Consider the following 24,789-nt stretch of genomic DNA (forward strand, 5'->3'; position numbering starts at 1 on the left):
CAGTATACGACGAAGATAATATGGAATGGAGGGTAAGAAAAAATGAAGAATTAAGAGAGCTGTACAAACACCGTAACATCGTAGATGTGCTAAAGAAGACAAGGTTGAACTGGCCAGGCCATATAGCAAGAATGACAGAAAACAGACTACCTAAAATAGCAAGGACAATAGAGGGAACTAGAGTAAGAGGAAGACCCAGAAGTAGGTGGGGAGATAACATCCGGGAGCGTACAACTAGGATGAACACGAACACTGAATGGACAAACAGTGCACTCAACAGAAGGAAATACAAGAGGCTTGTAGAGCAGGCGTTCGGTTGATAAGACCCTTGCCACTTGTAAATAAATAAATAAGTGTATTAATGATCTGGGCGAAAGCTATGGTCGAGGCGCTTCAGTCCGGAACCACGCGGCTGCTACGGTCGCAGGTTGGAATCTTGCCTCGGGCATGGAGTTGTGTGATGTCCTTAGGTTAGTTAGGTTTAAGAAGTTCTAAGTCTAGGGGACTGATGACCTCAGATGTTAAGTACCATAAGTGCTTAGAGCCATTTGAACCATCTGGACGAAAATACTAACAGTAATCTCAGATTTTTAGCAGATGATACCGTTGTCTGTAATCAACCACTGTCTCAAAAATATGACATAGTTATCCAATTATATCTTGATAAGATTTCAAAGTACTGTAGAGTTTGGAAACTTGAGTTGAATGTACAGAAATGTATAAAGATTTGGAATTCGCAAAATGTAGGAAAGTACACTGCTCTGAGAAACTTAAGGACGAGATAGATAAAGTAATATAAAATAGTAATTTATCAGTAGAACCGAATGAAGAGAGAGGATGTTGCCATAGGTTCCCCAGGCGTGTGCTGAAAGTAGGATGTAACGCAGCAGGTCAGTGTGACTAAAGCGCCAAAATGGGGCTGGCCCCCAGCAACACGAGGCAGCTGAGGAACTAGAAGAACTTTATGTCAATTAGCGAGCAGTTACAGACCACTATGCCGGCCACTGTGGTCGAGGGGTTCTAGGCGCTTCAGTCCGGAACCACGCGGCTGCTACGGTCGAAGGTTCGAATCCTGTCTCGGGCATGGATGTGTGTGATGTCCTTAGGCTAAGTTAGGTTTAAGTAGTACTAAGTGTAGGGGACTGATGACCTCAGATGTTAAGTCCCATAGTGCTTAGAGTCATTTGAACCATTTTTGAACAGACCACTATGGCGCTGTTCTTCATTACAACATGGAGCAGAGAATGACTTCATAGGGGAAATATCAGTGGGAAACTAAAAGAAGGACGAAGTGTGAGTAGTGTAGGTCAGGAGTTTGGTATTGCTCACAGTTTCACGTCCATGAGAAGCGTTGCGAACCACAGGCACTGCTGCCCGAAGAAGAGGAGATGTTCTACCACAGTCGACTTCAACAACAGACGACCGCTACATTGTGCAATAGGCAAGAAAGGACACACGTCAGACATCGGCCACAAATGAAGCTAGGATTAAAAGGAACGCAAGTCACTCTCATTGTTCGCAGTGGCACGGCGAGTGCATGGGGGTAGTCTCTTTGCCCGACGACCAGTACGTTGTCTTCTGTTAACGGCCGCCAACTGGCAGCACTGTTTGCGATCCTGTCAAGAGCATAGGGACGGGGATAACAAGGTCTGGGGTCGCGTGCTCTTCTCGGATGAGAAAAGATTCAAACTGAGCAGTGATTCTGGACGTAGCCCATGTGGCGAGCTATGGGATCACGTAATGCACCTAAAAACATTGATTGTTTTAGTGGTATCGGTGTTACGGCGTGGGATAACATAATGTTCTTGAACACGATACACTCACCATTTAACGTTGTTGTGACACTGTACTCGTTCCCCACGTGCATCTATTCAGGGGTGCATTCGGCCCTAACTTCACTTTTATAGATGACAGTACGCGACCGCATCGAACAGCGCAGGTGGAGGGGATTTTGGTACGGAGAACGTTCGATGAATGGACTGGCTGTCTTGTTCCTACTACTTAAATCCCATCGAGCACTTGTGGGATGCAAAAAATGGCTTCAAATGGCTCTGACAAGGGAACATCCCCATCGCACCCCCCTCAGATTTAGTTATAAGTTGGCACAATGGATAGGCCTTGAAAAACTGAACACAGATCAATCGAGAAAACAGGAAGAAGTTGTGTGGAACTATGAAAAAATAAGCAAAATATACAAACTGGGTCGTCCATGCGTAACATAGGCAATATTAAGGGAAATGTGAGGTGAAGAGCGCCGTGGTCCCGTGGTTAGCGTGAACAGCTGCGGAACGAGAGGTCCTTGGTTCAAATCTGCCTTCCACTGAAAATTTTGCTTTCTTTATTTTCGCAAAGTTATGATCTGTCCGTTCGTTCATTGACGTCTCTGTTCACTGTAATAAGTTTAGTGTCTGTGTTTTGCGACCGCACCGCAAAACCGTGTGATTAGTTGACGAAAGGACGTGCCCCTCCAATGGGAACCGAAAACATTTGATCGCAAGGTCATAGGTCAACCGATTCCTCCACAGGAAAACACGTCTGATATTTTGTATACGACACTGGTGACAGCATGTGCGTCACATGACAGGAATATGTTGTCGACCCACCTAACTAGTACACTTGGCGAATGGGTGAAAAGTTTCTTCTACCTTGCCCGATTTAGGTTTTCTTGTGGATGTAATAATCACTCCAAAAAAGTGATGAAAACATAAGTTTTTCACATAAACTGAAAATAAAAAGTTAAAATTTTCGGTCGAGGGAAGATTTGAACCAAGGACCTCTCGTTCCGCAGCTGTTCACACTAACCACGGGAGCACGGAGCTCCTCGCCTTGCAGTGCTCTTAATATTGCCTATCTTACGCATGGACGACCCAGTTTGTATATTTTGCTTATTTTTTCATAGTTCCACACAACTTCTTCCTGTTTTCTCGATCGATCTGTGTTCAGTTTTTCAAGGCCTATCCACTGTGCCAACTTATAACTAAATCTGAGGGAGGTGCGATGGGGATGTTCCCTTGTGAGCACTACGGGACTCAACGGCTGTGGTCATAAGTCCCCTAGAACTTAGAACTACTTAAACCTAACTAACCTAAGGACATCACACACATCCATGCCCGAGGCAGGATTCGAACCTGCTACCGTAGCGGTCGTGCGGTTCCAGACTGTAGCGCCTTTAACCGCTCGGCCACTCTGGCCGGCGCTTGTGGGATGCGTTTGGGAGACATATTGCAACAGGTCCACATGCACCAGCAGCCGTCCAGCATTTAACAACCGTTCTGGCGGAGGAACGGAGAGCCCTACTACGAGAACTCCTTGCCAGTTTGCGGCCTGCATGGGAGCACGGTGCAGCGCACTTATTGCATCTGTGGTGATCACACACCCTATCAAGAACAGTGTCCCACCTAATGTAATGTCCAGGGGACCTTCATGAATCGCTGTAACTTCAGTATAATTTATTTATTATTTATTTACTCGTCTGGACAGTGCAGTTGGTCCCGGCGGAGGTTCGAGTCCTCTCTCGGGCATGGGTGTGTGTGTTTGTCCTTAGGATACTTTAGGTTAAGTAGTGTGTAAGCTTAGGGACTGATGACCTTAGCAGTTAAGTCCCATAAGATTTCTCACACATTTGAACATTTACTCGTCAAGTTTCGTAGGACCAAATTGAGGAGCAAATATCCAAGCTCATGGAACGTGTCAGTACATGAAATTACAACATAAACGTAATAACAGATAAAAAAAATGTTCATGAACCTTAACAAAGTCAGTCCATAAATTTAAGTAAACGCTATCAGCAATACAATAAAAATCAGCTTAATTTTTCAAGGAACTCCTCGACAGATTAGAAGGAGTGACCCATGAGGAAACTCTTCAGTTTCGATTTGAAAGAGCGTGGATTACTGCTAAGATTTTTGAATTCGAGTGGCAGCTTATAGAAAATGGATGCAGCAGTATACTGCACACCTTTTTGTACAAGCCTTAAGGAAGTCCGATCCAAATGCAGGTTTGATTTCTGCCGAGTATTAACCGAGTGAAAGCTGCTTATTCTTGGGAATAAAATAATATTGGCAACAAGAAACTGCAATGAGGAATATACGTATTGAGAGGGCAATGTCAAAATACCCAGACTCGTGAAGAGAGGTCGACAAGAGGTTCGCGAACTAACACCACTTATTGCCCGAACCGCTCGTTTCTGAGCCAAAAATAACCTTTGAGAATGGGAAGAGTTACCCCAAAATATAATACCATACGGCAATAGCGAATGAAAATAAGCAAAGTATACTAATTTTCGCGTCGAACGATCACTCACTTCTGATACCGTTCGAATAGCAAAAATGGCAGTATTAAGTCTTTGAACAAGATCCTGAACGTGGGCTTTCCACGACAGCTTACTATCTATCTGAACACCTAGAAATTTGAACTCTTCCGTTTCACTACTCATATGCCCATTCTATGAAATTAAAACGTCAGCTTTGTTGAATTGTGTGTTAGAAACTATAAAAAGTGAATCTTACTGTTATTTGGCGTTAGTTATTTTCTACAAGTCGTGAACTGAGGTCATGTACTGCACTATTTGAAACCGAGCCTATGTTGCACACAACATCCTTTACTACCAAGCTAGTGTCATCAGCAAACAGAAATATTTTAGAGTTACCCATAATACTAGAGGGCATATCATTTATATAAATAAGGAACAGGAGTGGCCCCAACACTGATCCATGGGGCACTCCCGACTTGACAGCACCCCACTCAGACCCCTCATCACAGCCGTTATCAACATTGCGTATAATGACCTTTTGCTGCCTGTTGCTAAAGTAAGAGGTGACCAATTTCTATTCGATTCATTGAATATTTGCCACAGTTACCTTCTGTATTGTACTGCTGCAGTTCTGTCTTTGTATGGTCCAAGTTTGATCGAGTTATGTTACTTGGAAGTGACAAATCACGCGAAAGTTGCTTTCGTCCTTACGTTTCGCACACTTGTGTAGTATCATATGTCTATAACATCAAAGAGTTGCACTTGGTCTCAGTCAGCTCATACTGATACTTAGGTGTAACAATTTGTGTGGGTATGAAATGGAATGATCACATAGGCTTGGTCGTAGGTAATGAAAACTTGTGGCTGACTTCGGCTCATTACTAGGATACCAGCATAATGCAGTCAGTCCACAAAGGAGACTGTTTACATAACACCTGCATGTCCCGTCTTATAATGTGTGTGAGACCCATAGTAAACAGGAACATCAGGAGATATTTTATGTACACAAAGAAGGGCAGCACGAATGGTCACACATTAGTTCCGGGAACGCTAGTAAATCGGTACTGAGAGGCCGTTAAAAATAGACAAGTATCCCGTGGAAGCCTGCATTCAGAGTTTCAAGGGAAGAATCTCGGAATACATTTCAGCCTCCATTGTATCTCACGCAGTCCTAAGTTCCAGAGCTCCATACTGAATGCAACTTCCACGTGATATAATGGGAAATACCCTCGCGACTGGAAAAGGAAAAGTGGGAAGTTACCGTGTTGCACAAAGTACCCTTCGCCACAATCTGTAAAGCGGCTTGCGGTTTATACATGAAGATGTAGATGTAGCCAGTGTGAAAGAGATTCACAGGCCCTGTGCTCACGTCATTCGCCTTTCTGGACACCAGAGGAGCTATTAATCTCCGTCGGGAAAGTATGATGCCGGCAGGAATTTCTCCCCTTTTCGCAGGGAGTGCAACGTTGTTGCACGACGCACAGCTTTCCGTGTAATTTGGGTCAGTTGACCGCGCCACGGATGAGTATAGACGTAGATGTCAATGCAAATAAAAAATATGACCCGATAACGCAGAACCGAGAAGACGGCAGCTAGAGCACTTATCTACTAACTGCGGTGTCACCGCCAGACACCACACTTGCTAGGTGGTAGCCTTTAAATCGGCCGCGGTCCGTTAGTATACGTCGGACCCGCGTGTCGCCACTATCAGTGATTGCAGACCGAGCGCCGCCACACGGCAGGTCTAGAGAGACTTCCTAGCACTCGCCCCAGTTAGACAACCGACTTTGCTAGCGATAATTCACTGACAAATTACGCTCTCATTTGCCGAGACGATAGTTAGCATAGCCTTCAGCTACGTCATTTGCTACGACCTAGCAAGGCGCCATTACCAGTTACTATCGATGCTGTAAAACATGTACCGTCAAGAGCGATGTTCACCAATTATGGATTACGTTTTTTGCTAGTCTCAATTCCTTGTCCTGTTCCAGACCTCACGCCAGCCTGCGTGAGTTTAAACGCGTGCCTTTCGGCTTCCTCATAGTGGGTTGGCTGTCTTGCCAATCCACAACACTAACCTAACTTAAAAGGTCCCGAGTAGGAGTCCTGGTCCGGCACACAAATTTAATCTGCCAGGAAGTTTCATATCAAGGCACACGCTGTTACTGAGTGAGAATTTCATGCTCTGATCCAATTTACTTTCGTCAGTTCTATAATCTCTCTAATTTGGTTCCTAACTGCGTTTTCCTTAGCGCTTTCATTAATTCCTCATCTGTCTGACCATCATTAATTTCTTCCTTACTTCTTCAATAAATAGCAAATGCGACGAACGTGCGCACTATGTTTTTTAGGTAACTTATCTCGGATAGCGCTCTGTGATGAGCATTACAAGTTGTCAGAACATCTACCCCTTATGGTAACTTGATCGCACGGCGGTGCGCTATAGCGGTGAGTTGCACACTTAACCAGGAGATACAGGTAGGGCACACATCTCGCTCACTTCCGCTGGAACGATTGACCTGACCGTTCACATCTGCCTCGGAGCTGCGTAGTTTTCACGTACCATCTCTCAAGCTTCGCGTTTCGCAACATTTCTTTCCTGAAGAAGCACTCCCAGTGTTGTATCAAATGCCGGGCCAGTACCATCAATGCCATGTAACAGAACACGATTTTAATAGCACACGTCTGTTTATATCAATTTTTACGCCAATTTTTCCACTTCTTTCATCTCGTTTCGACCCTCGTAACTCCACGTCGAACAATTTGACCGTGTGCATTGCGGTGGTTGTGCAAATCCATGGTCGCACGCGAGCAAGACCTCTTTATCTGCAGAAAAGATGCGTGGGCTTATTATGAACGGTGCTAGGAAATGTCGAATCCTAAACGACAACTAAGTAGACAGTTTTAAAATTTTGGCTGATGTATGTTGTGGTGATAAAAGATCCAACTGGGTGCTACAGACCTTCAGCAAACGGATTTAAGCGCCTCTGCTACTTGAAGAAGACATCTGTTGCCTGCACAGTGACGGAAGTGATACGACCGTCGGGTATCAAACTTTTCACGGAATATAAACACTTCTTTTACGTATGAGCCATTATGAACTACGTTTATTTCAACTGTCTTTCCTTTCCTTTCTCCCACATTCTGTTTTTTTTTATTTTTTTTTTATTTTTATTTATTTATTTTTTTTCACTTGCAACCTACGTCCTCAATTATTTGCTTGACGTATTCCAATCTCTGTCTTCCTCTACAGTTTTTGCCCTCTACAGCTCCCTCTAGTACCATGGAAGTCATTCCCTCATGTCTCAGCAGATGTCCTATCATCCTGTCCCTTCTCCTTATCAGTGTTTTCCACATATTCCTTTCCTCTCCGATTCTGCGTAGAACCTCCTCATTCCTTACCTTATCAGTCCACCTAATTTTCAACATTCATCTATAGCACCACATCTCAAATGCTTCGATTCTCTTCTGTTCCGGTTTTCCCACAGTCCATGTTTCACTACCATACAATGCTGTACTCCAGACGTACATCCTCAGAAATTTCTTCCTCAAATTAAGGCCCGTATTTGATATTAGTAGACTTTTCTCCCACATATCACTCATAATTTCGCGATGTTTCTCTTTTCTTTCTTCTGTCCAGGCAGCTCTAATCTTATTCTTTTTTTTTTTTCATGCAAGCTTTAGGAATCTTCCGATATCTTTCTGAGTGACAGTCGTTCCTCAGTCTCGTTCGATCAGTACTTCAGTATTCAATAAGACTGATAAATAGAGAAGATCCAAAGAAGAGCCACGCGTTACGTTACACGTGATTTAATAACTGCGAAAGCGTCACGGAGATGCTCAAGCTATTCCAATGACAGACGTTGCAAGAGAGGCGTTCTGAATCACGAGGAGATTTACGATTCCGAGAGCGGACGTTCCTAGAAGAGTTAATCAGTATCTTGCTTTCTCCTACACATGCCTCCGGAAAAGAATACGAAGGTAAAATTAGAGATTCGAGCCCGCACGAAAGATGAGCTGCAATCGCTGTTTCCGCGAAATACTCGCGACTGGAAAAAGAAAGGGGGAAGTTAACGTGTTGCACAAAGTACCCTTCACCACAATTTGTAAAGTGGCTTGTGGACCATACATAAAGATTTATATGTAGCCAGTGTGAAAGAGGTTAACTTTTTACTTTTTAGAGACGTAAGATAATACCGTCACAAATACTGCGGATCGCGAGCGCAACTTGTCGCTTTAGCAGAGTACGAGTTTCAAGTTACGGACGGTGACTCGGATGGAACTGTCTGCTGAGCCTTTACAAAACTTGCTGCTCGCCCCTCCAGAAACTCCTGAAGCGGGTTAAAGTTTCGCAGAAAACGGAGGTGCCAGGCCCTGTGCCCACGTCATTCGCCTTTCTGGACGCCAGAGGAGCTATTAATCTTTGTCGGGAAAGTATGATGCCGGCAGTGAATTTCTCTCCTTTTCCCAGGGAGTGCAACGTTTGTTGCACGACGCGCAGCTTTCCGTGTACTTTGGGTCAGTTGACCGCGCCATGGCGAAGGAACCTCAAGGTCACGGCTGGGCTTTCTCCGGCTCTGCATAGGTTTCCCAGAGGCGGGATGCCGCAAGTGTGGGAAGGTCCACCCGCCGAGGAGAAACTGCATACCCATCTTATGACACTCGAATAAAATGTGTGAGAAGCCAACTGTGACACTGACCGCAAGGAAATAATGTAAAGTATGTCACACCCTCGGGGCAACGGCCTTGCCGCAGTTGATACACCGGTTCCCGTGAGATCACCGAGGTTAAGCGCTGTCGGGCGTGGTCAGCACCTGGATGGGTGACCATCCAGGCCGCCATGCGGTGTTGCCATTTTTCGGGGTGCACTCAGCCTCTTGAGGCTAATTGAGGAGCTACTCGACCGAATCGTTGCGGCTTCGGTCAAGCATGGCATTATAACGACCGGGAGACCGGTGTGCTGACGCCACGCCCCTCCTATCCGCATCCTCCATGAGGATGACACGGCGGTCGGATGGTACCGGTAGGCCACTCGTGGCCTGAAGACGGAGTGCTTTATGTCAAACCCTCATCTTTTTAGAAATCCCTCTGCCCGTCGGACGACCAGTTGCTACCTACGCGAGATCAAACAGCGTCTGATTTTCACACCCTGCAACAGATGTCGGATTACTTGCACCGTACGAAGCGTGCACACGAATAACGGTGTGCGGCATATTCTGCTGGATTTTGACTTTCTGGTGGAGTGCTCCTATTTACAGCATTCTCTTACGGTAGTTGTGAAATGTATTCGTAGTTGTGAATATGGACACCCATCATCTCTATAACGGAATGGCGAAGATGAAAAATCGTATCGGACCGCGAGCGGTTGCCTTATCATTAGGCTATCTGTACACGACTCACGGGCAGGCCCAAACTTCCATATGTGGTCAACCATGCATCCACAACCTGAACTCGTATATCCGTTATGTACTCGTATATTTCCGTACAGGGGAGAGATTTTAATCCACCCAGTTTCAGAGAATAAATACGATATTGCAGTGCCTGTGTTCAAAGACCAGCCAGGGTAGCCGAGAGCGCTAATGCGCTGCTTCCTGGACTCGGGTAGGCGTGCCGGCCCCGGACCGAATCCGCCCGGCGGATTAACGACGAGGGACGGTACGCCGGCCAGCCTGGATGTGGTTTTTAGGTGGTTTTCGACATCCCGCTAGGTGAATACAGGGATGGTCCCCAAGTTCCGACTCAGTTACACGACTCACAGACATTTGAAAACATTCGCACTATTTCATGACTTACACTAGACGCAGGCAGGTGGGGTACACTACCTACGGCCCGGGGGGTTAGGGGTGGCGGCAGGAAGGGCATCCGGCCACCGTCTGCAATTGACACTGCCAAATCCGTCATAACAAAGCCGACCCTGCGTTGGAGCGAGACAAAGGCCCGAGAAAGAAAGAGAGAAAGTGCCTGTGTTCAAAAGTACGATGCAGAGTTCCTTCGGGCATGTGTACACGGGCACTGAGGCGATTACAGCCGTTATGAAAAACATGAAACGCGTTCGCATTCGCGATTATGGACAACTATCAGCTGTATAGCGGAATGACGACAGTGAAAATGCGTGCCGGATCGGATTTCCCGCTTATCGGATTCATGTCCGAAGAAACTTGCATCGTACTTCTCAACAACACAAGCACTGCAGTATCGTAGTGGTAATACTTCTCGTGATATCCGTCCGTGTGCAGCACGGTAAGCGATGTCTTTTACGTGTTTTTCACGCTGTCCGTACAACTACCGCATGTCGCATTTATCTTGCCCACCCTGTCTAATGTTATCTCGATCAAGAAACTAAAAAAACATATCGAAAAAATGTTGTTCAGCTGAGAAGGGAACCATTAACCAGGATGTTTGCTTCTGACTTTGATCGTTACAAAGATGTGAACAGCAATACGTCTTTATTAAATACCATGCTTTACTTTTCATTCTGTAATCCTCTTTTGCTCCTCAACAACTGAGAAACGGAAACGCACATCGCTCACTCAATCAACCATTAACCAGGATGTTTGCTTCTGACTTTGATCGTTACAAAGATGTGAACAGCAATACGTCTTTATTAAATACCATGCTTTACTTTTCATTCTGTAATCCTCTTTTGCTCCTCAACAACTGAGAAACGGAAACGCACATCGCTCATTCAATCAACCATCTTGAGTTGAAGGTTTTTCCAGTACGCCAGAGAAAAAATGGTTCAAATGGCTCTGAGCACTATGCGACTTAACTTCTGAGGTCATCAGTCGCCTAGAACTTAGAACTAATTAAACCTAACTAACCTAAGGACATCACACATCCATGTCCGAGGCAGGATTCGAACCTGCGACCGTAGCGGTCACGCGGTTCCAGACTGAAGCGCCTAGAACCGCTCGGCCTCAAGGGCCGGCTCGCCAGAGAAGACAAGATAGAAATACGTCTCATCTATGAAGAATGTACGTTAGCAGAACAGTATCAGCGATACTCACACGCGTGATGCAATACTGTAGTACTGTAAAACGCAACTGTCCTGTTAACTTACGTTCTCTCTAGATGAAAAGCATTTCTGGCTTCTCTTCGTTGGTATCCATTGTACAGACACAAACCTTCAAGTGAAGACGGCTGACTAGCCGGTGAGAACTGCGTTTACAACTGTTCTCTGTCACATCTGGCTAGTGGACGAGCAGAGTCAAATTCAGTTCTGTGTCACGTTTTTAATAACTTCATGTTCACGATAATGCTAGAGTGTGACACGTTTTTGAACAGGTCTTGAGGAGAGATAGATTATCGAATAAAAAAAACATAGTGTGCTGCTCCTTCTATCTTCGTAATGATCTAAATTACAAGAAAGGCAGTCACGCTAATTACTGTTGCCCTGAAAGCTAAACAACGTTTTCTTGATATATTTTTTTTATTTGACTTCTGGACTAAAAGTGATTTGCGGTCGTCAAGATAAATGCGACACCAGGTATACCACAAACATGGTTGAAGGAATTAATGTCTTAAACATAGCAACAAAAAAAGGCATTAATAATGAACAAATAAGGGCAAATTAACATTGGCTAAAAGGTAAAGATACCGAGATGTTAATCAGGAGCTCACATGAACCAAAAGGAAATTGATCCCGACCAAGCAAACTCCAAGAATAACTGTGTATGAGAGTTGTAGTTCTGCTGATTATACGGACGATTTTCGCGATGCAATACGCTGATACTGTAAACACTACAGTCTATCACTAAAAATAGACAAGATAAACGTAGCATAGAACTGTAATGAAGAGCATCACTGAAACAAATGTTTCGTCTTTGTCAATGACGCAGTAATAGAAGTCCAAAGAACTTCTCCGTGTGTATGAAGCCAACGAAAAAGTTTCATCCTTTTCATACCCCGGTGGAAATAGTATTTCATTTCTATTTCTGGGATTGAGTCTGTAATCCTAGACAGTCAGAGTAGCATCATACTGTAGGAATGATCACAGATGCAATAATCCTACATCGCCGTTATATGCAAGAACCTAGAGGCGATCGTTTACCATTGCCTCCTTCCGACCTTTTACAAACTGTCAGGTGTGTGTTTGTGTCCCGTGGATGACTGTGATGAATGCGTGTTCAATGTAGTTTTGGGTTTGTGTTGTTATGGATGAAGCGACAGGGTGAAATCCGGTGCCAGCAGTTAGCCTACTCCTCCTGCAGATTATGTAAAGAATCCTTCGCTCTGCAGCGGAGTGCGTGAGCATGTATATTGATGAACCAGAAAAACACATATAACTTCATTTCGATTTACAAAAGCGAGGTGAAGTGTAAATAACCCAGATGTTGTTGTTGTAGTCTTCAGTCCTGAGACTGGTTTGATGCAGCTCTCCATGCTACTCTATCCTGTGCAAGCTCCTTCATCTCCCAGTACCTACTGCAACCTACATTCTTCTGAATCTGCTTAGTGTATCCATCTCTTGGTCTCCCTCTACGATTTTTACCCTCCACGCTGCCCTCCAATGCTAAATTTGTGATCCCTTGTTGCCTCAGAACATGTCCTACCAACCGATCCCTTCTTCTAGTCAAGTTGTGCCACAGACTTCTCCCCAATCCTATTCAATACCTCCTCATTAGTTACGTGATCTACCCACCTAATCTTCAACATTCTTCTGTAGCACCACATTTCGAAAGCTTCTATTCTCTTCTTGTCCAAACTATTTATCGTCCATGTTTCACTTCCATACATGGCTACACTCCATACAAATACTTTCAGAAACGATTTCCTGACACTTAAATCTATATTCGATGTTAACAAATTTCTCTTCTTCACAAACGCTTTCCTTGCCATTGCCAGTCTACATTTTATATCCTCTCTACTTCGACCATCATCAGTTATTTTGCTCCCCAAATAGCAAAACTCCTTTATTACTTTAAGTGTCTCATTTCCTAATCTAATTCCCTCAGCATCACCCGACTTAATTCGACTACATTCCATTAACCTCGTTTTGCTTTTGTTGATGTTCATCTTATATCCTCCTTTCAAGACACTGTCCATTCCGTTCAACTGCTCTTCCAAGTCCTTTGCTCTCTCTGACAGAATTACAATGTCATCGGCGAACCTCATAGTTTTTATTTCTTCTCCCTGGATTTTAATACCTACTCCGAATTTTTCTTTTGTTTCCTTTACTGCTTGCTCAATATACAGATCGAATAACATCGGGGAGAGGCTACAACCCTGTCTCACTCCCTTCCCAACCACTGCTTCCCTTTCATGCCCCTCGACTCTTATAACTGCCATCTGATTTCTGTAAAAATTGTAAATAGCCTTTCGCTCCCTGTATTTTACCCCTGCCACCTTTAAAATTTGAAAGAGAGTATTCCAGTCAACATTGTCAAAAGCTTTCTCTAAGTCTACAAATGCTAGAAACGTAGATTTGCCTTTCCTTAATCTTTCTTCTAAGATAAGTCGTAGGGTCAGTATTGCCTCACGTGTTCCAACATTTCTACGGAATCCAAACTGATCTTCCCCGAGGTCGGCTTCTACAAGTTTTGCCATTCGTCTGTAAAGAATTCGCGTAAGTGTTTTGCAACTGTGACTTATTAAACTGATAGTTCGGTAATGTTCACATCTGTCAACACCTGCTTTCTTTGGGATTGGAATTATTATATTCTTCTTGAAGTCTGACGGTATTTTGCCTGTCTCATACATCTTGCTCACCAGATGGTAGAGTTTTGTCAGGACTGGCTCTCCCAAGGCCGTCAGTAGTTCTGATGGAATGTTATCTACTCCCGGGGCCTTGTTTCGACTCAGGTCTTTCAGTGCTCTGTCAAACTCTTCACGCAGTATCGTATCTCCCATATCATCTTCATCTACATCCTCTTCCATTTCCATAATATTGTCCTCAAGTACATCGCCCTTGTATAGACCCTCTATATACTCCTTCCACCTTTCTGCTTTCCCTTCTTTGCTTAGAACTGGGTTTCCATCTGAGCTCTTGATATTCATACAAGTAGTTCTCTTTTCTTCAAAGGTGTCTTTAATTTTCCTGTAGGCAGTATCTCTCTTGCTCCTAGTGAGATAAGCCACTACGTCCTTACATTTGTCCTCTAGCCATGCCTGCTTAGCCATTTTGCACTTCCTGTCGATCTCATTTTTGAGACGTTTGTATTCCTTTTTGCCTGCTTCATTTACTGCATTTTTATATTTTCTCCTTTCACCAATTAAATTCAATATTTCTTCTGTTACCCAAGGATTTCTACTAGCCCTCGTCTTTTTACCTACTTGATCCTCTGCTGCCTTCACTACTTCATCCCTCAGAGCTACTCATTCTTCTTCTACTGTATTTCTTTGCCCCATTCCTGTCAATTGTTCCCTTATGCTCTCCCTGAAACTCTGTACAACCTCTGGTTTAGTCAGTTTATCCATGTCCCATCTCCTTAAATTCCCACCTTTTTGCAGTTTCTTCAGTTTTAATCTACAGTTCATAACCAATAGATTGTGGTCAGAGCCCACATCTGCCCCTGGAAATGTCTTACAATTTAAAACCTGGTTCCTAAATCTCTGTCTTACCATTATATAATCTATCTGATACCCAGATACAGCACAAGATATATCGTAGAATGGTGAAAACTGCCAAATGTGTCTGTGAAACGAAATATTTCGACATCAATCGCTGCTAACAAGGCGGGAAGAAGCAAGGTTTGGAGAACATGTAGGGAAACACCGTAAGTAATTTCCACTCCAACTTCATGAACAAAACGCTACTTTTAATCTAAAACAACAAAAAATGTACAAACGTATTTATCCAGCAGTGTATCCACGGAAGATGCTTTGTAAATAAAAGCGAAACGAGTCTGGTGTAAAATTGTCTTTAATTAAATTACACTTAGCTTAAGACGGAAAAACCAATAATAACTTAAATGCTTCCGAGATTTTTTGTGGCTCAAAGTGCCCGTTATTGATTGGTATCAAACGATTCTGGGACTCGTAGCTCAGAAATTGTTCAAAGTAAAATTCTCAAATCAAATTTGAAATGGAGGTCATGTCGCATAGCATGACGTGGTATGTATGTATTATTTTTAGAACTAATAGAACGTTTCATATTTTTCTGAAAAACGCAGTGGAATATAAATTATGCCATATTTTTCAGCATTTGATTTGTAAACAATTTTAGTAAACTTTTTTATTGCGTGTTCAGTGGAGAGCTGAAAAAAAAACAGTAGAAACAGCGGCACATAACCAAGCCGTTGTCGATCGCCTGCTGTTTGTGTTGCACGGCAGCCCATCGCAACCCAAGGACATCATGAGTTTAAATATTAATTATTTAATTATTTTTTCCCTCGTTTGAGACAAGAGGCTAAGAAATTCAAGCCTATGTAAGTTTAATCTTTATGGGAAATTTGATTTGCTTAATACATGAACAATTTTCTTTAAACTGTACAAATTGTTATTATGTCACTGTTCTCCATCAACAATAGACCTCCAGCTTCAAAATGAACCGAAATGCACTGAAATCCGATATAAGATTCTTGAGCTATACGTCAGAAAAATTGTCGTTTACGGAAATTAAGGCAAATTTTACCGAATTTTAACTCGAAAACTAGAATATATTTAAGAGATAACTTTACCGAAGTTGTTTACTTTTACAGTAATTGACAGACTTGAAGATTATTAATGATTGGAAAAAAAGCGAGGTCAGTTTTCGCGTTTTTCGTCAGACCTGAAATGCAACAGTCCTGATGCGATATCGTGGAATATATGTACATCAAGAAGGCGATGAAGTAGACATAGCGTGTGATAGTCACGTAACTCGTCGGGCTGTAATCATCCTAACTGGATGTATGATTCACTGACATGTTGAAATGGACGTTATAGATAGAACGTACTCAAGCACTCGAGGCTTTGCATGGGAGAGGCTGTATAGCAGTAATGGTGCTGCACCAGGGGTATGCCTTGTCACTCACTTGAAAAAGTTCACCGCCAATAGACGCGGAAACGCTAGAATAATTTGCATGTTAATCCGGCCACTTACTCACGAGGTTTTCTGTTCAGAATGTCTCCCTGCCGCGAAAGCCTGCGCCCGTGTTGAAGTCTATTTTTTTTTTTTTTTTTTCGTGATGGTTGTTCGCTGCCTCAACCTGCGCCTGGGAAAGGTCACACAGAAATACGACCCTGTTTTGGAACATATATCTCCGCGTCCCAGTTCCGTGTAGCGCCGCGCCTGTCAGCGCACGGCCGAGCACAACACAACACGCGGGAGAGCAGCGGTTGTATCGTGTCATTCCGCTGAAGGCTGCCCACGTCGGCGACAGTTCATCGAGGTACGCTTTGCATGGATACCACTCCGGTGTGGCAAAGTCGGACGGGGGAGAGAGAGAGAGACAGAGAGAGAGAGAGAGATACAGAGGGAGGGAGGGGGGGGGGGAGAGAAACGTCATCACAGATCGCAAAGTGTGAAAGGAGCGTTGGGGCATTCCGCGTGTATCCAGAAAGTTCATGGCCGCACTTTACGACTCTGCGCTCAGCAGTAGCGCGGGAAATGTTACGAGCCAGTATAGCGCAGTTCCGTCTGCCGCCCTTACCCACTTTTAGACGGTTACATTCATGTTTACTCCATCTCCGAGCCAGATCAGAGGTGTCGTTTCTCTCTACTCCAACCGCCTCGCGGAAGGTAGGGGATGACAGCAGAAAACACGATCTGTATTTCACCTGAGGACGGTCGTCTTACAGCTCGTTCCTGCTTAGTGAAAACTGCGAGAGTCCTCGTTGTAGCTGAATTCGAACCTACACAACCTGTCTTAGCTTTCTCGACCTCCGACCAGTCGCCCTCACCTAAAATTTTTTTGTAGTTAGTTCCGTGTGCGGGGAACCTATTCAAGCTACACTGAAGAGCCAAACAAACTGGTACACCTACTTAATTTCGTGTTGGGCCCCCGCAACACGACGTGGCATGGACTCGAATAATGTCTAAAGTAGTGCTGGAGGGAAATAACACCGTGAATCCTGCAAGGCTGTCCATAAATCCGTAACAGTACGAGGGGTGGAGATCTGAACATCACGTTGCAAGGCATCCCAGATATGCTGAATAATGTTCATCTCTGGGGAGTTTGGTGGCCAGCCAGAGTGTTTAAACTCAGAAGAGTGTTCCTAGAGCCACTCTGCAGCAATTCTGGACGTGTGGGTTGTCGCATTGTCATGCTGGAATTGTCCAAGTCCGTCGGAATACACAATGAACATAAATGAATGCATGTGATCAAACATAATGCTTACGTACGTATCACCTGTCAGAGTCGTAGCTAGACGTATCAGGGGCCCATATCACTCCAACTGCACATGCTCCACACAATTACAGACTCTCCACCAGCCACCACCTGCTGACATGCAGGTTCCATGGATTCATGAGGATGTCTCCATACCCGCACACGTCCATCCGCTCGATACAATTTGAAACGAGACTCGTCCGGCCAGGCAACATGTTTCCAGTCATCAGTTGTCCAATGTCGGCGTTGACGGGCCCAGGCGAGGCGTTAAGCTTTGTGTCGTGCAGTCATCAAAGGTAAACGAGTGGGCCTTCGGCTCCGAAAGCCCATATCGATGATAGTACATCGTTGTGTGGTTCGCACGCTGACACTTGATGATGGTCCCGCATTGAAATCTGCGACAACTTGCGGAAGGGTTGCACTTCTGTCGCGATGAACGATTCTCTTCAGTCGTCGTTGGTCCCGTTGTTGTAGGATCTTCTTCCGGCCGCAACGATGTCGGAGAGTTGATGTTGTGGTAGATTCCTGATATTTACAGTACACTCGAGAAATGGTCGTACGGGAAATTCCCCACTTCATCGCTACCTCGGAAATGCTGTGCCCCAACGCTTGTGCGCCGATTACAACACCACGTACAAACTCACTTAAATCTTGGTAACCTGCCATTGTAGCAACAGTAGCCGATCTAACAACTGCTTCTCTTATACACTCCTGGAAATTGAAATAAGAACACCGTGAATTCATTGTCCCAGGAAGGCGAAACTTTATTGACACATTCCTGGGGTCAGATACATCACATGATCACACTGACAGAACCACAGGCACATAGACACAGGCAACAGAGCATGCACAATGTCGGCACTAGTACAGTGTATATCCACCTTTCGCAGCAATGCAGGCTGCTATTCTCCCATGGAGACGATCGTAGAGATGCTGGATGTAGTCCTGTGGAACGGCTTGCCATGCCATTTCCACCTGGCGCCTCAGTTGGACCAGCGTTCGTGCTGGACGTGCAGACCGCGTGAGACGACGCTTCATCCAGTCCCAAACATGCTCAATGGGGGACAGATCCGGAGATCTTGCTGGCCAGGGTAGTTGACTTACACCTTCTAGAGCACGTTGGGTGGCACGGGATACATGCGGACGTGCATTGTCCTGTTGGAACAGCAAGTTCCCTTGCCGGTCTAGGAATGGTAGAACGATGGGTTCGATGACGGTTTGGATGTACCGTGCACTATTCAGTGTCCCCTCGACGATCACCAATGGTGTACGGCCAGTGTAGGAGATCGCTCCCCACACCATGATGCCAGGTGTTGGCCCTGTGGGCCTCGGTCGTATGCAGATTGTGGCACTCACCTGCACGGCGCCAAACACGCATACGACTATCATTGGCACCAAGGCAGAAGCGACTCTCATCGCTGAAGACGACATTCGTCCCTCCTTTCACGCCTGTCGCGACACCACTGGAGGCGGGCTGCACGATGTTGGGGCGTGAGCGGAAGACGGCCTAACGGTGTGCGGGACCGTAGCCCAGCTTCATGGAGACGGTTGCGAATGGTCCTCGCCGATACCCCAGGAGCAACAGTGTATGCCACGGCAAACTGGCTGACACTGACGGCGGCGGTGCACAAATGCTGCGCAGCTAGCGCCATTCGACGGCCAACACCGCGGTTCCTGGTGTGTCCGCTGTGCCGTGCGTGTGATCATTGCTCGCAGTGTCCGGAGCAAGTATGGTGGGTCTGACACACCGGTGTCAATGTGTTCTTTTTTCCATTTCCAGGAGTGTATATGCGCTGCCGAACGCAGAGCCGTATTCTGCCTGATTACATATCTCGGTATTTGAATACAGGCGCCTATACCAGTTTCTTTGGCGCTTCAGTGTATTACTATATGTTTCTGCAAAGGTGCCAGCTGTGAAGAAATAGCCAAGAGCATTCTCTATTAGTCAACTACTTCTTTGTTTTCTACTTCTTCATAGTGCAAAGAGATCAGCGGCAGAAATTTATGTTTTCGTAGAATTGGATGATAGGCGAGTACGTACGAAGACAAAGCAGTCCTACTTTTTATGCGACGCAAGGTGTCCGGTCTGGTTGTAAGATGCGTAACTGACAAACAAAAGATGGCGGGTCGAATCCTGTTCAGACCACGGAATATTTCAGTCCGCATTGGCTATGTGAGGAGTCGCCAGTTACGGCACATGGTTCAGATTCCACGTTAAATTGTGTGTCTAGTTTCTCCAGCTGGATTAGTAGTGCAGGCCAGAGACACGCAAGTCGCCAAAGTGGCATCCAGTTGAAAGACTTGCACCAGGCCGTTAAACTACATGGAATTATTATTATATCCGAAGCAATAGGAGGCTGTCCATTTTTTTATCACAAACACATCACAAATCGTGTACGTTCTGAACGGCGGAAAATAAGTTAAGTTAGAGCTTTCAGAACGCTTCCACGTGAAGAACATAGTGACATACAAAAAAAAAATCTAACGATTTAGTAGTCCAATGTTTTATTTGGCTGTTTCGTTCATGAGAATTCCTATCTCTGCCTGCGACTGGCCACTAAAATACGCTAAATTTTAAAAAAGAGGAGAGAAGAAAAAGGTCTTTTGTTTCATATATGCAGGCGCTTGCCTAAAATGCTACCCTATTTTTGTCTCGGTTCGTTGTGAGGTTTACCGGTAAACATGAAATAGTCAAGCCTAGAAGAGAAACAACATAGTTAACTAGTATCAGACGTGATTTATGCTCCTTAGCGGAAGATAATCAATGAGGAATTAGATGAGACGTGGTGTACGATCAAAGATTTGATTTAGCTTGCCCTGCAGAAATAATACGTTTGTTCAGTTTCCGTGAAAAGTCATGACTTGCAGGCACATAACTGTGTGATAAGTTTATTAGATTACTCTGCTACGTTCAGAAACATATCTGGCATTATGTTTACGTCAAAAAAGAGTGTGTTTTTATAGGTAGTTTTAATCCACTGTATTCAGTTGGCTCCGTCTCTTTTTTATTTTGGAAATGAACTGGAATTGTCTTTTGAATATTCATGAACAAATAAATGGTTTAGCTGCTGCTTGCGAGTGCATGTGTTGGGCTAAGTGTCGTAAAGAGAAAGGGAAGGACAAAACATAGAGATAGGAAAGAGAGAGAAACAGAAAGGGAGTAGAAGAAAGAGGAGTTAGAAGTGTACAGTGCCAGATCTGACGTTGAGGTGCAAGATAAGGCAGCAAGACAGCAAAAGCGACAGTTGCCTTCCGCGCAGGGTCTTACGATAAAAATCTTTAATTTTCGCCTCTGTCAATCATCCACTTGCCTGTGCCTCTCGTTTCCTGTTCTGCTAGCTGACACGTGACAAAAAGCAAATATAATGTCAAGGCATCGACTATGTGTAGCTACTTTCTATTCTGTCATTAAAATAGTAATCTCTTTGTATTTTCCCGCTTCGAAATAGTTCTGCCTTGGACTCTTCTTAATTTCATTGTAACAAAATTGAATTTCAGCCAAAACTAAGCTAATTAACAACTCTCGTGCAGCCGCAGCCTCTGAAGCATAAATTATATTGTTTTAACAATGTCAACAAGTACAAATATTATTGAAGATAACATGTTAATGGACTTACAATCACAAGTAGTATTTACGATATTATATATGCCTACCACTATGCATATTTCAAAATATAACTGAGTCCCCGTGATAAAATTTAATAAATTCACGTATTTCCCAAACTAAATCTCTCATTGTGTTTTAACAATCATTATAAAAACTATTAATTTTAGACGTAATTGAGTTGGCCTTTCTCTTACTTTCATTTGCATCAGTTTTTCATCTTTTAATATACACTATTCTATTTCAATCTGCATGAAAGTTAAAAATTACGTCATATGATTATGTGGCAAGCAGTTATACACTTGATTCTACAGGAATTGGAGAAAGATACTATTAAGGAAATTTCCGGATAATATGATGAATAATAATTAGCGTAAGTAGAAAATAAATTGTGTTCATATACATTTATATGCACGATGTACTTTGAAGTGTATCGTGTTGATTAGTAGACTGCCGTATCGTGTTCTACAATATGTGGATCTCGATCTGTTACAGCAATATAGGAAAACGAGCAGCAGTCATTACACCGCCTCCAACTTGTATCTCTCTCCATTCACAAAACAGGACAAGAGTCTAAAATCAAAAAGGGGGAGATGCTTACAAAAATAGCAACTCCGAGTTTCCACCGAAAGCAACGGGATCTATAGTTTTGTATTAGACCTCACCAGGTCCGCCTGTTCGTTAAACACTCCCAACTGGCTAACAGCTATGCAACTTGTTCCTATAGATTACGTGTACGTCCACTAAACTGGAAGACCCGCTATGGAAACAAACGACTGAGGCGCCCCTATTCCCGCGCACGGAACCGCACTTGCCAACTCTCCCGAAGCTTTACGCCCGAGCAGAACAACTTTGTTGATCAGTGGCTACCGACTTCCGAAATAAACTCTGCAACCCCGTCTCCGCCCACGAGGGCTCAAAACTTCCTGCTGCACGACACGACGGCTAGCGAACTATTCCTCAGTTTCGTGATATCCATACCGCTCCTTGAAATTATTTGACATTCAGCTCTTTCTGCCAGCTAATAACGACGTTTGCTGCAAGACGTTACTTTCTCTTAGGATACTTCACATCTACATATGCGTGATTACTCTGCTATTCACAATAAAGTACCTGCAAAAGGGTTCAATGAACCACCTTCAAGCTATCTCTCTACCTTTCCACTCTCGAACGGCGCGCGGGAAAAACGAGCACTTAAATTTTTCTGTGCGAGCCCTGATTTCTCTTATTTTATCGTGATGATCATATCTCCCTATGTATATGGGTACCAACAAAATGTTTTCGCAATCTGAGGAGAAAACCGGTAACTGAAATTTCCTGAGAAGATCCCGTCGCAACGAAAAACGCCTTTGTTTTAATTATTGCCACACCAATTCACGGTTCATGTCTATGTCACTATCTCCCCTATTTCGGCATAATACAAAACGAGTTGCCCTTCTTTGTACTTTTTCGATGTCATACGTCAGTCCTACCTGATGCGGATCCCACACTGCACAGCAATACTCCAGAATAGGACTGACAAGCGTGGTGTAAGCTGTCTCTTTGGTAGACCTGTTGCACCTTCTAAGTGTTCTGCCAATGAATCGCAGTCCTTGGTTTGCTCTACTCACAATATTATCTATGGGTTCGTTCCAATTTAGGTTATGTGTAATTCTAATCCCTAAGTATTTAGTTGAATTTACAGCCTTAAGATTTGTGTGACTTATCGCGTAATCGAAATTTAGTGGATTTCTTTTAGTACTCATGTGAATAACATCATACTTTTCTCTATTGAGGGTCAATCGCCACTTTTCGCACCATACAGATATCTAAATCAATTTGCAATTCGTTTTGGTTATCTGATGACTTTACAAGACGGTAAATGACAGCATCATCTGCAAACAATCTAAGACGGCTACTAACATTGTCTCCTATATCGTTAATATAGATCAGGAATAACAGAGGGCCTATAACACTTCCTTGGGGAACGCCGGATATCACTTCTGTTTTACTCGATGACTTTCCGTCTATTACTACGAACTGTGACCTTTCTGACAGGAAATCACGAATCCAGTCGCACAACTGAGACAATATTCCATAGGCACGCAGTTTGGTTAGAAGACGCTTGTAAGGAACGGTGTCGAAAGCCTGGAAATCTAAAAATATGGAGTCAATTTGATATCCTCTGTCGATAGCACTCATTACTTCATGAGTATAAAGAGCTAGTTGTGTTTCGCAAGAAAAATATTTTCTGAATCCGTGCTAACTATATATCAATAAATCGTTTTCTTCTAGGTACTTCATAATTCTCGAATACAGTGTATGTTCCAAAACCCTATTGCAAATCGACGTTAGTGATATGGGCCTGTAATTCAACGGATTACTCCTACTTACCTTTTTTGTATTGGCGTGACTTGAGCAATTTTCCAGTATGTAGGTACGTGTCTTTCTGTGAGCGAGCGGTTGTATATAACTGCTAAATATGGAGCTATTGTATCAGCTTACTCTGAGATAAACCTGACTGGTATACAATCTGAACCAGAAGACTTGCCTTTATTAAGTGATTTAAGCTGCTTTGCGACCCCGAGGATATCTACTTCTATGTTTCTGATCTTGGCAGTTGTTCTTGATTGGAATTCAAGAATATTTACTTCGTCTTATTTGGTGAAGGAGTTTCGGAAAACCCCACAGTGATGCCCTTGGCAGCAGTCTCATACTGTGTGACGCCAACGCAGCCTGGAGCTGTGAGCGAAGGGTCGCTAACGCAGCTCGCTTCTGTACACTGCAATCACAGCTCGTATCCATTACTGCAGTCGCTCCTGTTGGAAGCTCGTAAAAATATACAGCAAGAGAACGGTGTACTCGCCTTATTAGTAGCAGGAACACGAAGTGCTCTATATCTGACGTTCCATCCGACACTGAGCTATACTAACCAAAACAAAAGCCTGTACGATACGAGGGTCGATATAAGGTTCGATAGTAACGGCGGTACTGTAAGCTAAACTGCTATTAAAATAAAAGCTTGTGCCTAGTAAGCACTCGAACACGCAAGAAATTACAAAAATAATCTAGTAACTACACGGGTAACTGTAAATAAGTCGTTCCTGTTCGAAGCTCGTAAAAATATACAACAAACGAATGGTATAACTTCCTTATTAGCAGCAGGAACACGAGGTGCTCTGTCTCTGATGGTCTATCCGACACCGATATATACTAACCAAAACAAACACAAATTAGTCTACAACGTGCCGTCATGGAAGGTCACAAGACTATAAGCCAGGAATGTAGGTTGTACCTTAGTCCATTTATGAGGATTAGGGAAAGACTGTCCCATCACTTAGAGACTGGGAAAAACTTCTTACGTTAAAGGGCTTGTTTAAGGGCCAAGCTACATAATCGGCCACCTGGAGCTTCAGTTGAGCCTAAGAGTAAAATTTGTATTTTTCCACACATCGTCGTCACATGACTTTGTTAATAGAACATTTGTCTTTCGAAACGAAACAAAAAGTGTTGCATGCATTTGTTGGTGTGTAGCATAAAACTTAAGCAGCTAAACAGCGTATTATGCGTAAAGCATCAATATAAAATTAGATGAGAGTTTGTGAGCGGCGTGGGTGCTATTCTGTCTTTCTGCGCAATGGATTAATCTGAGATGTACCCTTCACACTGTGGCTCCTGCAAGATGCAATTTCCACCCCCACACG

At 43.9% G+C, this 24,789-nt stretch overlaps 1 protein-coding gene across 1 annotated transcript in view; it reads left to right on the plus strand.

The window, feature by feature from the left end:
* Window positions 1-24,789, plus strand: part of LOC126100462 (mucin-17) — a 375,348-nt gene that overhangs the window by 235,417 nt on the left and 115,142 nt on the right. The window lies entirely within an intron of this gene.

This window comes from Schistocerca cancellata, chromosome 9 (genome assembly GCF_023864275.1).
Source record: "Schistocerca cancellata isolate TAMUIC-IGC-003103 chromosome 9, iqSchCanc2.1, whole genome shotgun sequence".
NCBI classification, from domain to species: domain Eukaryota; kingdom Metazoa; phylum Arthropoda; class Insecta; order Orthoptera; family Acrididae; genus Schistocerca; species Schistocerca cancellata.